The 15089-nt window shown below is 42.1% G+C and overlaps 1 non-coding gene across 1 annotated transcript; it reads right to left on the bottom strand.

The window, feature by feature from the left end:
• Positions 1-14404: 14404 nt before the first annotated feature.
• TRNAI-UAU (transfer RNA isoleucine (anticodon UAU)) lies at positions 14405-14478 on the bottom strand. Its single transcript has one exon. It is a non-coding gene; the product is annotated as a tRNA-Ile (tRNA).
• Positions 14479-15089: the final 611 nt, after the last annotated feature.

The following is a 15089-nucleotide window of genomic DNA, read 5'->3' on the forward strand; positions in this document are numbered from 1 at the left end:
AAAGACGTCCTTTCTCAACATTTCCCCCCTTTTCTTGTTTTGAAGGTTTGCAAATTCAAGAAGTACAAAAAAAGCATTATATAATAAGAGTGCGCAATTTTACTGTTGTGATGGAGTCAAATGAAAGTAATTAATTAGCTTCAAAAGCTCATTCTCCTTGCTGTGGAAACAAGATTGCATCATGCTTAACTTGGTATTAGCCATGCTTAACAGAGGATCTGTAAATCCCTTCAAGCTGTGCCTACTGTCTCCAAAGTACTAACGATATAGTGCATGATTCTTTTGCTTTGTATTTGAGGATGGATTTTCATAATACCCAAGAGGGGAAAGATTTTTATTGTTAATATTAAATATGGCAGTGATGAGGTTGTTTTGTTCTGCTCCTGAGAGTTTTCAGTGAATATTTATTTTTAGATGTATGCACCCTGATTCAGATAATCCAAGATGCATGCAGCAAGACATACAGTTCATCCTGCAGTTTTCTGTTGCTGTTGCAGCTTTTTAGACTGCCAAGCAATTAAGCAGCCAAAAAACCCTAGCACCACTTTGGCTGCAGTGGCACAAGCTTGGGTAAACTTGGCTGTTTAACAATCAATCCCTCTCCCCAAGGAACTCTGGGAATTTTAGCCCTGTGAGGGGAACGGGGAACTCCTAACAATTCTCAGCAGCCTTAACAGACCCCATGATTCTTTGAGGGAAACCATGGCATGATACTGCTTTAAATCTGTAGTGCAGATGGGGCCTGATCCTCCATACTGGGCCAGCTAGCACAACAATGCTGAGTGCCAGAAGAGCTGCCCCATGTAGGAGCTCAAAAACCAGGAGTTGATCAGGGCAGGGACAGTATTATGCAATGTGGAAGAGAAAGTACACCACATCAAGTTACTAAAGCTCTGTGCAATATCAGCAGTTGCCTCACATCCTGCCCTTCATGGCATGCTGAGCTCTCACACCAAGCTACTCGATCAGGCACAGTTCCTCTCATGCAAAGCATGCAGGATGAGAAAATGATACAGAAAGTCACTGCATAGAGAGAGAGACATATGGTGCCTGTGCTCAGCATCTCAATGATTCTTTTCCGGGATTCAAGGACTCTCACATGCCAATCCGAATCAAGTCAAAAGGAAAGCAGAATATCATTACAAACTGAAACCATATTCAGAAAGCATGCCCCAAAAGTCCGGGGCTGAACAGAATCCCTTTCCTTAACAGACACAGAACAAAGCACTGCAAATGGAAGCAGCGCATAAGCAGCACTGTGCAGACATGCTGAAAAGGGATGGGGAACCTGTGGTTCAAAGGCTGAATGTGGCCCTTTGGGACACTCTGTGTGGCCCTTAGGATTCTCCCCAGGCCTTGCCACTTACCATCCCTGCTCAATTGCTCTAGCATGGTTGGAATGTTTTCTCCAGCCGCGATAATCCTTTCTTGTTTATCTGGATGACAAGATTAGTGGATGTGTTGAAACCTCTGGTTTTATGTGGTTACAATGTAGCCTGTAGTCACAAAAATAGCTTTAAAAATAGGTTCAGCACATTGGGGCAGTTTTATCTTGGTTGTATCCAACATCAGGGCTTTGAACCTTTCTGCAATCTGTTTCCCCCCTATGAATCTTTCTATCACCTCATTTCCTACTATGAACTTTTGTGCGGTCTCACTGCCCCCATGAATTCGCTCTGCCCTCCTAATGAAACCTGAAGGGGTGTCCCTGGTTGGTGGTATATTCCGCCTCATCATTGTGTCTGTTGGTGCCACCCCCCTTCCTTTGCATGTCTCCACAGTCCGAGAGAAAGCTGGGTAATAAATAATGTATGAGAAAACTGGAATAAGAGTTCAGGAACAATAGCTTAATTCAGAAGGCGCTCCTTACAATGCTCAGCCCCCAGACAATCCTTGCAGTTATAGAAGTGAAAGCACGCCATGGGGGGGGGATCCTATTGGGCTTTGGCTTGCAGTCAATACAATAAAGCTTCCTTTCTCTGTCTAAGAAGTGAATGTGTGGTTATTTCTTTCTTTCATAAAGGAGGATTTTGGCATTCAGCCACTTGCGAGCCTCTTCCCCGTTCTCCCTCCTGTAAGCAGCTTCCTTTTCTCCTTCCGTTTGCCTGACTCTCCCAGGATCTGAAGTCCCAATAAATCCCATTCTGTTTATACTTCAAGTGCCCTCTTTTGTCTGTGTTTTAAAGATTGTGTTGGTGAGGCTGTTTTTATATTATCCCCAGTCCAATGTATGCCAGCCTCCTACATATTACTCTTCTTAAAGAAAGGGTAGCTCAGCATGTTTTAGCATGGGGCTTTTCCACGGCCATAAATTTTATCATAAGAGACTCTTTCAGGGGGTATTTCTTTTATGAGCAAAACTCCTGTTTCATTTCAGAATTTGGCAGGGGAGATCTTTCTTGCAGGCAGCCTGATCTGAGTCACTCCTGCAATTGCTCTTCTGCAAGACAAGTGGCTGTCCAGCTCTGCCTTCCCTTGATCTCATAATCCTCCTGGTTCCTTTAACTGTTACCTTTTTTATTTTTATTTTTGCTGCTGCACATGTGATCCAGGACTTGCTCAATATGGAAGAAACCAGAGCTTATAAAGGCTCTTTCAACAAGTATTTCTCAGCAGTCTGTCATCCTGTTCTCACAGTGGCCAACCAGATGCCCAACGAAAGCCTGTGAGCAGAACCTGTGAGCCAGAGTGCTCTCCCCATTTGTGATACCCAGGAACTGGTATGCAGAGGCAAAGCATCCCAGACAGTGGAGGCAGAGCATAGCCATTGTGATTGGGAGCCACTGGCAGCCTTAACCTCCATGATTTTGTTTAATATCCTTTTAAAGCCATCCACGTTGGTGACCAGCACTACTTCTACAATTCAATTATGCACTGTGTGAAGAATTAGGTTTTTTTGGCTCAATGCTTTTTGAGATGCAGGCTCCCCCCCCTGAGATCTTTAGAATTAAAGGAAGGCAGTTGGAGCTATTAAGTTCCCCAGTATTAACATCGACAAAATATCCTCTTTAGGTATGGTCCAAATCTACTTCAGAATCTCGTTCTTTATCTTTCTCACTGGCCTTTGGGATGTTGCCTGAGTGGCAATTGGCAACTTTGGCATGAAAACCCCCCACCCCTGTGCTATATGGCAAGCATTTTCCTCCATCTAGCAGTGCAATGTTATGTGTTCTCCCTAGTCATCATCAATCATCTGATTACAGTGTACACTTGAATCTCAGTGGAGTCCTCTTAAGAGGAAACCTGTGGAGCAGATCTTAGAATTGGGTTATTACACGCAAAATCACATTTGTTACCTTGAATATCCCTGTGCAAATTGAGTTTTGCTTGCTCCTCAAACTCATTATAGCAAATATGATCCTGTATCAGGTACAGTCCACAGTACCTACTAAGTCATATCAAGACTTCCCAGCAATACATCTCGATTTCTATAGACCAGTGCAGGAATTCTGTCAGAAAACAATTAGTTACACTGTGTGCACTTCCTAATGCGGCAATGTTACTTGTTGCCTAGCAGCCACAATCTTAGCTGAGGCTTATACTTGATTCCCTTTAACACTGAACTAACCAGAGATGGTTATACTGTGCTTCTTATCCTCATCTGAAACGATGGATTCATCACCCACAAAGTAATACTTTTGCTGCCACATGAATAATAGCTTGGTCTCTTACAAACTTGTTAAAAAGCATTAGATGTGGGAAAATGGAAGCCTAGGGCATGAAAAGACTGTGAGGCCATAGAGTTGGATATTTACGTTTTGCTGTAGCAGTTCTATCTTAAAAACGGGGGAAGGGAATACATAAATAGTCAGGTATCTGGTGACATTTTAACTTGGGAATTAATATTTCCATGGATAATATACCGTATTTTTCCCTCTATTACACGCAGATTTTTTCTCCTAAAAAGTAAGGGGAAATGTCTGCGCGTGTTATTGAGCGAATGTGTGGTCCCTGGAGCTGACAAGCACGAGTGAAGGCAAAAATCAGGCAAATATCAAATCGTCCGGAGAAGGGAAGCCTTGAAAGGAGGAAGCTCTGCCTCAGGGTCTTACTGCCCACCCGCTTCTGTTTCCTTACTGTGTTTGCTCAAACGGAACAAAGAGCAGAGAAAACCCCTCCCCTCCAGGCAAGCAGAGTGGAAAGCAGCAGAGCGTCCTTCTAATTCCTCTCCGTGCGTCTGGGACTCGAAGGCAACATGCAGGTTGGGGGGGGGGAGAGAGAGAGAGCTGGTTGGCTTGTGTGTGGGGGGGACTTTTGCCTTCCTTTCCTCCCTCCGGTAAAACCCCTCTCCTGCATTCTTAGCCAGCTGCTTCTCTGCACACCCCTCTCCTTGTCGCTTCTATGTTTTTCCTTCCCTCCCTACTTAAAACGTGGTTCCAATCACGGATCCACATGGATCCTCAGGATCTTTGCATTGAGTCACCCCAAATTCACCATCAGATAACATAGCAATGATCTGATGCAAAAACAGGGCTGCAATGGTGCAAAAACATGGTTACAAAGCACGGATCCACATGGATCCTCAGGATCTTTGCATTGGGTCACCCCAAATTCACCATCAGATCACATAGCATGTCCATGGCTACAGCCTGCACCAAAAAAATCACGCACCCACTGTTGCCTGGGGCTGCAATGGTGCAAAAACGTGGTTACAAAGCATGGATCCACATGGATCCTCAGGATCTTTGCATTGGGTCACCCCAAATTCACCATCAGATCACATAGCATGTCCATGGCTACAGCCTGCACCAAAAAAATCACGCACCCACTGTTGCCTGGGGCTGCAATGGTGCAAAAACGTGGTTACAAAGCATGGATCCACATGGATCCTCAGGATCTTTGCATTGGGCTACCCCAAACTCACCGTCAAATCACATGTCTGTGGCCGCAGCATGAAGCACAAAAATGATACATCCACTGTTTCATTCAGAATTTTTTTTTCTTGTTTTCCTCCTCTAAAAACTATGTGCGTGTTATGGTCAGGTGCGTGTTATCGAGCGAAAAATACGGTAAACCTTCCTCATTTGTGTGTACATATACACACACAGCAGTCACATCAACATCATAATTCCTCATAAAAGAAGTTTTCTCTGTATCTGAGATGCACTCAGCTCTGTCTGAACAGGCCATTGCAGAATTTTTTAAAGTGTGAATTAAATCCTCTGTGGCTGATTCATCATTCAGCCTAGCTGGTATTGTTTTTCCACTAAAGTGTAGAGGACATCAGCTTACTAATGAAGCCCCAAAGCCTGTCAGGAAAGTGATGTTAGCCATTTCAAAAGGTCTCGGTTCCTAGTGGGCATTTCCTGCACATTCACAGCTACGACACTTTCAATTAGCACTAGAGGTCAGAGGGAAAACAAGAAGAAGAAAAGAGAGGGTTGCAGTGCATTGGGATGCAAATGCATTTAGCAATGAAAAGAGGGAATTTCATGCTACTCTGAGTAGATAGGCATCTTTTTATTGGAGGCATTTTACATAGCAGGGAGCAGAAGGTCACGAATGACACTGCCTTTGCTCCAACAGGAGCAGATCATAAGGAGGAGTGTGGTAGCACAGTATTGACCTGTTTGCTCACAGTGGTGCAGAATTTTTGATCTGGCATCACTGTTCATCTTAACAAGCCCAAAGGATGGCAAAGTCCAGATAATTTGGAGCCTTGAGCTTAAATTTGGGGCTAAGCTTAGAATTACTATTCAGAACCACTGCCACTTCCTCCATCCCTTGCTCTGGAGCTACCAAAAGTGGTCCCTTCACCACAGTTTATGGTATGGCATTATCAGTCTCAAGATGTGGCCTTGGGGACAAGTGAAATAGGGATGAAATTGTGACCTGAGTATATGAAGCAATCCAGCAACACATGCCAAACTCAAACCATATGACATTCAACTCACATTCTTAACACATCAGTTTGGTAGTGTGTACTGGTGCTCTGAGTATGGACACAATGTGCTATTAGGCTTTTTTGCTCTAATTGTGCAAACAGGCACATCCTTCAGTATATTACTTTTAATTATGTCTGATCTAGAAGCCTGGAAAAGCTTTTTACTTAAGCTTTTGTAAGTTACCAAAAAACCCCAACAACCCCACAACCTTTCAATGTTTGTTTCTAAGGGGTCCTGCAAATGGGTTACAAATGTTTGCATGTTGTGTGGAGCAAGTCCATACTTATAGAGTGGGTGTTTGGGGATAGGAAATGTGTCCCTGCTGCTGAGGCAATTGGGTCAGTGTTCCCTGTTTTCCTGTTCTACAGAGTAGAACATTGTGGCAAATCACTGCTGTACATTGAGACAAAACAGTGCCTATCAGCCTGCTGCCTTGGCAATAGTGATGTGCTTGCTCCCCTATTCACACTAGTGGCAATGAGGTCTGTTTCATTTGTCCTTAGTGAGGCCATTTTGCAGCCTTACCTGATGTTATCATACTCATCACATAATTCCTAATTGGCTTGAATCATGTAAGAAAGAAGAAAGAAGCTGGAAAAATACCACCAGTTCTTCACAATATCTGAAACCAAAGCATATACCATATTTTTCCATGTATAACACACCCCCATGTATAAGATGACCCCTATTTCTGGGGACCCTGAATTAAGTAAATGGGGGAAGATTGCTCAGAGTTGTTGAGATTTTTTGTGGGGGGATTGCCGACAATTGCTCACCTGCCTGTCTGCCGCTGCAAATTGCAAGCCTAGCTGAAGCCACCAATCGTCTGCCCGCTCGCCAACAACAGCCACCAATCACCTGCCTAATTGCTGCAGCAGCAACGAATCAGCAGCAGACCTTGCTGCAGCCACCAATCACCCGCTCAATTGCCACCGCAAATTGCCAACAGGCCTTGCCACAGTCACCAATCACCCGCACTACCGCCACTGACAATCTGCTGCTCGCGGCTGCCACCAATCACCCATCCCCCTTCTGCGCTATCCGTGTATAATATGACCCTCAATTTTAAACATTTTTTTATAATAGAAAAACATCAACTTATACACGAAAAAATACGGTAAGTGATCAAAATGGATTTTCTTCTATCTTTTTTTAAACAAAGATTTTATACACATCTTGAAAGCAAACTCAACTAAAGGTAAAAAAGATGGATCCTAAATGTTTGCCAGGCCACAAAATACCATTGCTTTATACTTTAGGAGTAGCATGTTGTGATTGTGCAGTCATGTGGGTATATAGAATGTCAGTTAGCCAACTGGTCAGCCAAGTGGCATCTTTTAGATAGGGTTTGGTATGGTCAGGCAGCAGGGCTAGATAAGGGAAATGCAATCAGATTTTAACTTTTTAGTTAGTATAAAAGCTTGTCTCAAAGGGGAAATGTCCAGCCTTTCTGGAAGAACTAAGCTTCTCATCATGTTAATGAGAAAAATGCAACAAGGATGTCATTCTGAAGCCTTTTCATGCAGTATTGCAAAATACAATGGTGAGGCCTACAGGCAATGAGATGTCCTAGACAAGCAACACACATGTATTAGCAATCCTAAGATTCCAGTTATTAAGTGCATTAGTCAAGCACATTCCAGGGCTATGTAATATTCTCTTAAACAGATAATGAGCTATTTTTTTTTTTTTTACCTTGAAGGTCAATCTTCTTTGCTATTAAAAAGCAAGCTATTGTTCCTAAATAATCCAGACCAGGAAAACTTGCTTATTAATTAGTTTCTTTTCTAAAAACCACTAACTCCCCACATCATGGATGCCCTATTTTCTCTTAATAAAACCAAAAGAAGGCAGATCAGGCAAGTTGTTGTTGTGACATTTTTCCAATTTATTCTGGCAGATTCAGGTCATTTCGTTTATATTGCTTTGCTTTTTTGTCATCAGCTGAATGGCTGCATGAGGGTTTAAACAAAATAAGAGAGCTACATGAATATGGAGATCAGTCAAAAATTAATTTTGCTGCCCAGTATATACACATGGTGCTTCCTTATTTTGTTGTTATTTAGCTACCATCTGTGAAATAATTTGTTCAAATGCTTAAGTTGTCTTTGGTAACCTAAATAGGGTGAATGACTACTAGATCATGTGTGCATATTAAGCAATGGTTATCACAAAAAGCATTTCAGTTTGGAATGAAGGGCTTCTGTTTGGACCACTCTCTGTTCAATGATGCTATATAAGCAATGTATCTGATGGGATATACTTTTGATTAGAGGCAGAGACAGCAAAGGTGTATTGCTCAAGTTACTATGTAGGGCACCTTTTGCACATCACTGAGCCAAGTCTTACGTATGGCCACACTGTGAAAATCACTGGAAACATGACAGAGCATCCAATTATGGTTCTCATGTGTCCAAACTTTTCACACTGTGATCTACCACATCACACGACAAATTTCATGCCTGTGATATCCACTATACAGAATGTGTGTTTCAGGAATTGAAATACTACTTACTATTAAGGGCAGTGTTTTGTTCGGGGGAGGGGGGTGCAGGGCTACGCATACCCCTAAACATTTTGTGAATCTATGTTTGACCTCATTGAGGGGCAGTATTTCAATATGAGTAGGAAAATGAGAGAACCCCTAAACATTTTTTTTAAGAAAAATGCACTGATTAAGGGTGTAGGTAGTGCAGCGTTTATGGGAAAGAGCTCTCATGCTTCTGTCTATTAGCTATAACTCAAGAAGGAGCATCAGAATTGGCCACATATGAGTCAATTTTTGCAGTGTGTGAAGTTGATTTTGACCTTTTAGGATTTCCCATCTTTGTCCTAGCCTCCAGAAATGACTAGAGCATGGGTAGGCAAACTAAGGTGCGGGGGCCGGATCTGGCCCAATCGCCCTCTAAATCCTGCCCACAGACAGTCTGGGAATCAGCGTGTTTTTACATAAGTAGAATGTGCCCTTTTATTTAAAACGCATCTCTGAGTTATTTGTGGGGCATGGGAATTTGTTCACCCCCCCAAAAAAAATATAGTCCGGCCCCCCACAAGGTCTGAGGGACAGTGGACCAGCCCCCTGCTGAGAAAGTTTGCTGACCACTGGACTAGAGCCACTCTTTAAAAAAAGAAAAAAGCAGGGCCTACCTGATTGCTGTATTTTGCTGAGGTGTTTTCACTTACATTTGTAATGCATAGAATACTTCCTTGTTCCAGCCAAGACTGATGAGTCTAAAAACAACTCTGAGAAAGGCCCCTGTCTGAAACCCCAAAGAGCTACTGCTCATCTGTATAGACTGCACTGAGCTAGCCTGATCCTCCTCCTCAACTTCTCCTCTTTAATGGTGTTTCAAGACCAAATGGTGTTTCAATTACCATTGCCTTCCAGCAACAATAATATTACACTCACAGCCTGTCAAAAAGCCCTGTATTTCCCCCAAAACTCCACAGAATGTCTAATGCTGGGGTTACTGTACCATAAGGTACACTGGCTCCTACAACTCTGGGAATAAATTAGCAATTTCTTCTCCACTTCCCGCCACAGTTTCTTTGCTTATAGGACAGTTTGTGTGTCTCTGGTATGCCTTTTGCAAAAAGGCAATGAAGCACCCAAGAGCAAAATGGCAGAAACTAGAGGATATTTACAAAATTACAAACTAGACTGAATATGAAAAGACAGTTTGACAGTGAAAAATGACATTTGGGCCTCTGTGCAGTGATACTTGAAATGTGCAGTGTAAAACATGACAAGAAAGGCTGCTAAACAGGAAAATAAATTGTGATGCTGAAACACTTTATTTACGTGAAGGTAATAGTGATGTGCACAGGGCCCAAGATTCACCTTGTACTTGTGCATTTTTTTTAAAAAATCCCATCTGTTCCTGCAATTCTGTGCTCTCTGTTTCAACCTGCAGTTTGGGTTCTGAGACACTCCACATTAAGACTCTGTGTCCTCTTTGACATACAAAGCAACACCACTCTTGGTTTTCCATTTCCCAATAGTAAGGGGTGCAGCAGGTAGAAGCTGTTTTGTGAAGCATTAAACTGGAGTCCAAAAGCAAACATTTAGATTGATGCAAATCTCTAGTAACTACTCCCCCACCATTATGAGCTCATGTTAAGAAGACCCTCTCTGCTACTGAACCTGTTACAGCCTCATCTGTATACACATTTAGCACAGACTGAAAACTTCTATGTCAGTTTTCACCCTGCTAGATAAGGGAGAATTTCAGCAGTGTGTAGGCTTTCAAAACACACAATACACACAATTGGCAATCTAGATAAGCACTGTTGAAAAGCTCTTGGATCACTTACTGTACTTGTTCCAATCAGTCACCACTATTTTATCTTTCTGATTCTTTCCTCTCTCTTTATGAACAAGACAGAGAAATGCTTCTCTGTACCACCACCACCACTACTACTAAATTTATTATTTATACCCCGCCCATCTGGCTGGGTTTCCCCAGCCATTCTGAGCGGCTTCCAACAAAAGATAAAAAATATATTAAAACATCAGTCATTAAAACCTTCCCTAAATAGGGCTGCCTTCAGATGTCTTCTAAAAGTCAGATAGTTGTTTATTTCCTTGACATCTGATGTGAGGGTGTTCCACAGGGTGGGCACCACTGCTGAGAACGCCCTCTGCCTGGTTCCCTGTAACCTCACTTCTCACAGTGAAGGAACCGCCAGAAGGCCCTTGGTGCTGGACCTCAAAGTTGTCAAAGCATGGGGCCAAACCTGATGACAATGCAGTATCCTTTTATCTCCAATGTGAACTGGAATCCTTGTATTCCGAAACTACCACAGCCTTTGAGACCCTTGAAGCAAAAAGCACTTTGAAACTGTAATTGTGAAACCTTTACAAGGAATTTTTTTTTGTTTTGCACTCATTTCTTTAGTTAACATTTTTGCATTTGGGGACACTCATAAAACAATATTGGTATATATTACAGAATACACACACACTCCATGCACAAAACCTATGTCCAAGTATTTTTCCACTTCTCTTTTATTGAACACAGTTACACTGCCACAACCTTTTTTGCCCTTGGACACTTTTTCCATTGGTGAAGAATACAATATAGGGTCATTTTCTTTTCTTTTCTTTTTTTGGTGGTGTGCTGTAAGGCTTAATGGAATCCATGTATCATGTTGCACAAGGCATTCCATTGTGTTTAAAGAGAAGCAAGTCAGATACAAGCTATTAATATCTCAGACAGCTAAAAAAGGGCAACAACTTCACTACCTCCTACATTCCCCAAACCAGCAGGTTGAAGACATTCTGCATATGTTTAAGGAAAGGATGCTAATTATTTTTATTACTGACTGAATTGTACTGATTGACTTGTCAGCCATGAAAGATAACATGACAGTATTCCTTAAAAGCATTATTTGTTTTGAATTCAGTTTGCCTAATGGGACTGTGCAATGGTTGCCATGGTTCTACAAGACAAGCAATTCTTTCCCCAGGAGTCATTTACCTTGCAGAAGCAATGCTCAGCTGGCTCATAAGATCTTCAAGGAAGGTATAATACACCAGCAAGAACATCTCCCTGCTGGACTTCTCTGCTGTCCTATGACTTTTTAAGCTTGCACACAATGCACATCACACTGATAGAAATCAGTTATGTAATTAAGTTTTGATGCATTTCTATCCCCTACAGCCAACCCATGATCGCTCCTTACACCGACATAGGAAGTCCACTGTTAGTGCAAATGTTTCCACTAAGAGGTTTCATCAGTATTTCTTAATGCATGGGGAAAGGCTTGTTACCCTGGTCCCATTGCACTATTCTGTACCCCTGTTGATGTAGTCAGCCAGCACTACTGCTTTACTGTAACCTTTCCTTTCATTGGATCTTTGGGCAGAAGCTCTGCCCACCAATTGAATCTACACTCTGTGAGCCCCTTTCAAATGAATGGAGTTGTGCTTGGTCATCTATGAAGATCTGATTGGCAGTAATTTGTAAAAGCAGAGAGATTGCTAGTATTTTCCAGCTATGGAAACCTGCCAGCAATTCACTCGGTTCTATTCAAATGCAGCCTACATTTTATTGTCATTTCCTAAAAGCTAATTCATCAATGTATTTTTTTCAAATACACTTTGCCCTTTCAAACATTTCCTTTTTATGACAGGATATGCTTTTTAAAAAGTAATGATTATTTGTGAGAGGATAATCTTCAAAGTTGCATTTGACAGAAGAGGCTAAATGTGTTTTGTGTTTTAGCTGTCCTCTAGCTTCTTTACCTATTTCTTAGAGATTAATCTTTCAAATTTTATTCTTCCAGGAAAACGATTTTTTTTATTTGAACACACACACACACACACACACACACACACACACACAATCTGCATAACATGTTAGAAATTAGTTTCTGGAATATATTTTTTTAAAAAAACTCCTAATAGAGCTTGCTTCCCCTAATTTTCTCTTGGCACAAAGTTCTACCTCTACTGTCTAGGTCAATCAGAACCATGGAGAGCACCCTACTCTGACTTTACTGTATGCGCTCAATGTTTCAAAATACAGTGGCACCTCGGGTTACATATGCTTCAGGTTACATACGCTTCAGGTTACAGACTCCACTAACCCAGAAATAGTGCTTCAGGTTAAGAACTTTGCTTCAGGATGAGAACAGAAATCGTGCTCTGGCGGCGCGGTGACAGCAGGAGGCCCCATTATCTAAAGTGGTGCTTCAGGTTAAGAACAGTTTCAGGTTAAGTACGGACCTCCGGAACAAATTAAGTACTTAACCCGAGGTACCACTGTACACTTTCAAACATGAGGACTAGAAAACAGCACTAAACTGAGGTTCTTGAAATTCTAACAATATTTGAGCTGTGAGGACTTGCCATTTCAAAAACAACAGCCTGTCAGGAAAAAGCCAAACTGCAGTACACATCCTGAGACAAACCAGCTTTCTCTTGATACACAGTTCTTTCAGTGCTGAATTGGAGTTTTTCTCTTTCAGCACCAGTGTTTCTTGCTGGGAGTTAAAGTTTTGGACAGAACATATTTAATCTGGTGATCTCCTGGGGATGTCATACCATGCTGTGGTGCGGTCCAAAGGGCAGAATATTGAAAATGGAACTGAGAAACTTGGTAGTAGGCATTCACTTCAATGCTTAGGTTTGATTTTTATAAGGATTGACAAAGATAATGGAAGAGTATGGTGGTAGGTACAGAGTAGTATGAACTGAAAACATGTCTTTGAAGCAAAAAATACCTGAAAAAATTAAACTGTGTGAGGCAGCAGTATGGTGTTAAAGTTAGCCTTTTGAAACCCCACAGACAAATCACATCTGTGGCCTGCAACATGTTTTTCCATTTAGTAAACATTAATATTTATGGTCCTTCATATAAAAAGGTAGACTTGGCTTTCCTTATTTTTGAATTCCTGTCTCTGAACACACTTTTTGAATTAGGAACTAGACTGAAATACAGAGAGGTAACATGTCTGAGCTGATGTGAAGATGGAGGCAGGGAAGCTTAGAATGCATTGAGAATGCCATAACAATATACCGTATTTTTCTCTCTATAAGATGCACCCGACCATAAGACACACCTAGTTTTTAGAGGAGGAAAACAAGAAACAAGAAAGCAATGCAAAGCCTCTTGAGCGAAGAGGGAGCGCTCCTCCCTCTTCACTCAGGAGGCTTTGCAGGGCTATCCCTGAAGCCAGGAGAGCAAGGGAGATTGGTGCGCACTGATCCCTCTTGCTCTTCTGACTTCAGCGATAGCTGTGCAGCCTGCATTCGCTCCATAAGACGCACACACATTTCCCCTTACATTTTAGGAGGGGTAAAGTGCATATTATAGAGCGAAAAATACGGTACTGCTGGAGCATTTTAAGTCAGAAAATAAAATTAAAGAACTAAGGCCAATGAACCATCTTAATTGCTATCAGGAGGGAATTCCCTCACCAATTAGGATTCCTCACTTACTCTGGTGTCTTTTTCAAACTTTACCAAAGGTTTGTCTGCTATTTAAACACTTGCTCTGTTGACAGAGTCCCAAAGGTATCTTTGCTGTTAGCTTTGCTTCCTCCTGCTTTCTATATGTGGCACGCTCATGTGGCCTGAAACATTGGATAATTAGAGAGAAATTAGCAGGGTCGCAACAAAATCTGAAATGCACTTTTAAAAGTGGAGTCCTTTATTTGGAAAATGTTTATTTGGAATGGTGCACTAACTTGGTTTCAACATATAAAAAAGGCAAAAATGTCTTTTTAGAGATAGTGAAATTTTTAATTGATTTGATATATAAATTTCACTGCCGGTGTGATTCTTAAAAACCTTCTTCCACACAAATAAATGAACTATTAGACAAGACACAAACACAATACATTTGATTCCAAAGGAAGCAGCTTTATGCCAGGTCAAACCACTGGTCCAGCTAGCTTAGTTTTGCCTGCACTATGGGAGCCCTCCATATGTTCACAGAATCATAGAATTATATAGTTGGAAGGGATCCTGAGGGTCATCTAGTCCAACCCCATGCAATGCAGGATTATGCAGCTGCCCTATGCAGGGATTGAACCTGCAACCTTGGCGTTATAAGCACCATGTTCTAACCAGCTGAACTAACTGTGTTGGACTACAGGTCCCCAACCATTGGCTATACTGGCCAAGGTTGATGGGAGGCGGAGTTCAATAACATCTGGATGACCACAGCCGCCTTATCCCTGGTCTGAATTCACTGGCAGTGGTTTTCCAGGTTTCAGAGCAGAGTCCTCCCAAGCCATAGCTGCCTGGAGATGCCAAGGACAGAACATGGTACTTCTTGCATGTCAAACATGTGCTCTGCCACTGACCCTATGGACCTTCCAAGTAGGTAGGGATTAAGAGGTGTGGGATGTTGGTGAGCACCCAACACATCAGTTGAAAAGTTTAAAAAAAAGTTCTTTAGCTAAACTCTTATGGCTAGGAGACTTTAGCGGTCCAGGAAAAGGACTCCCCCCCCTGGAGCATGGTTTCCTCACACAGCTAATAGGACCAAGGAGCAATAGGCCTGTGTGGATGTGTGGCAGTGAGGATGTGTGGCAGTGAGGAACCAGCAGCAGATACAGCTGGATAAATATATCCAGATGTTAGGAGGGTTAGCAAGTGCGGTTTCTACTAATGATGTTAGGGACTGGACTGAAGAGGATGAGGGAGAGGAGGAGGAATGGTGGAGATCATCCCCCTTTCTCCTGTAGCTTCCA

The sequence above is a fragment of the Podarcis raffonei genome, chromosome 9 (assembly GCF_027172205.1).
Source record: "Podarcis raffonei isolate rPodRaf1 chromosome 9, rPodRaf1.pri, whole genome shotgun sequence".
Lineage (NCBI taxonomy): Eukaryota > Metazoa > Chordata > Lepidosauria > Squamata > Lacertidae > Podarcis > Podarcis raffonei.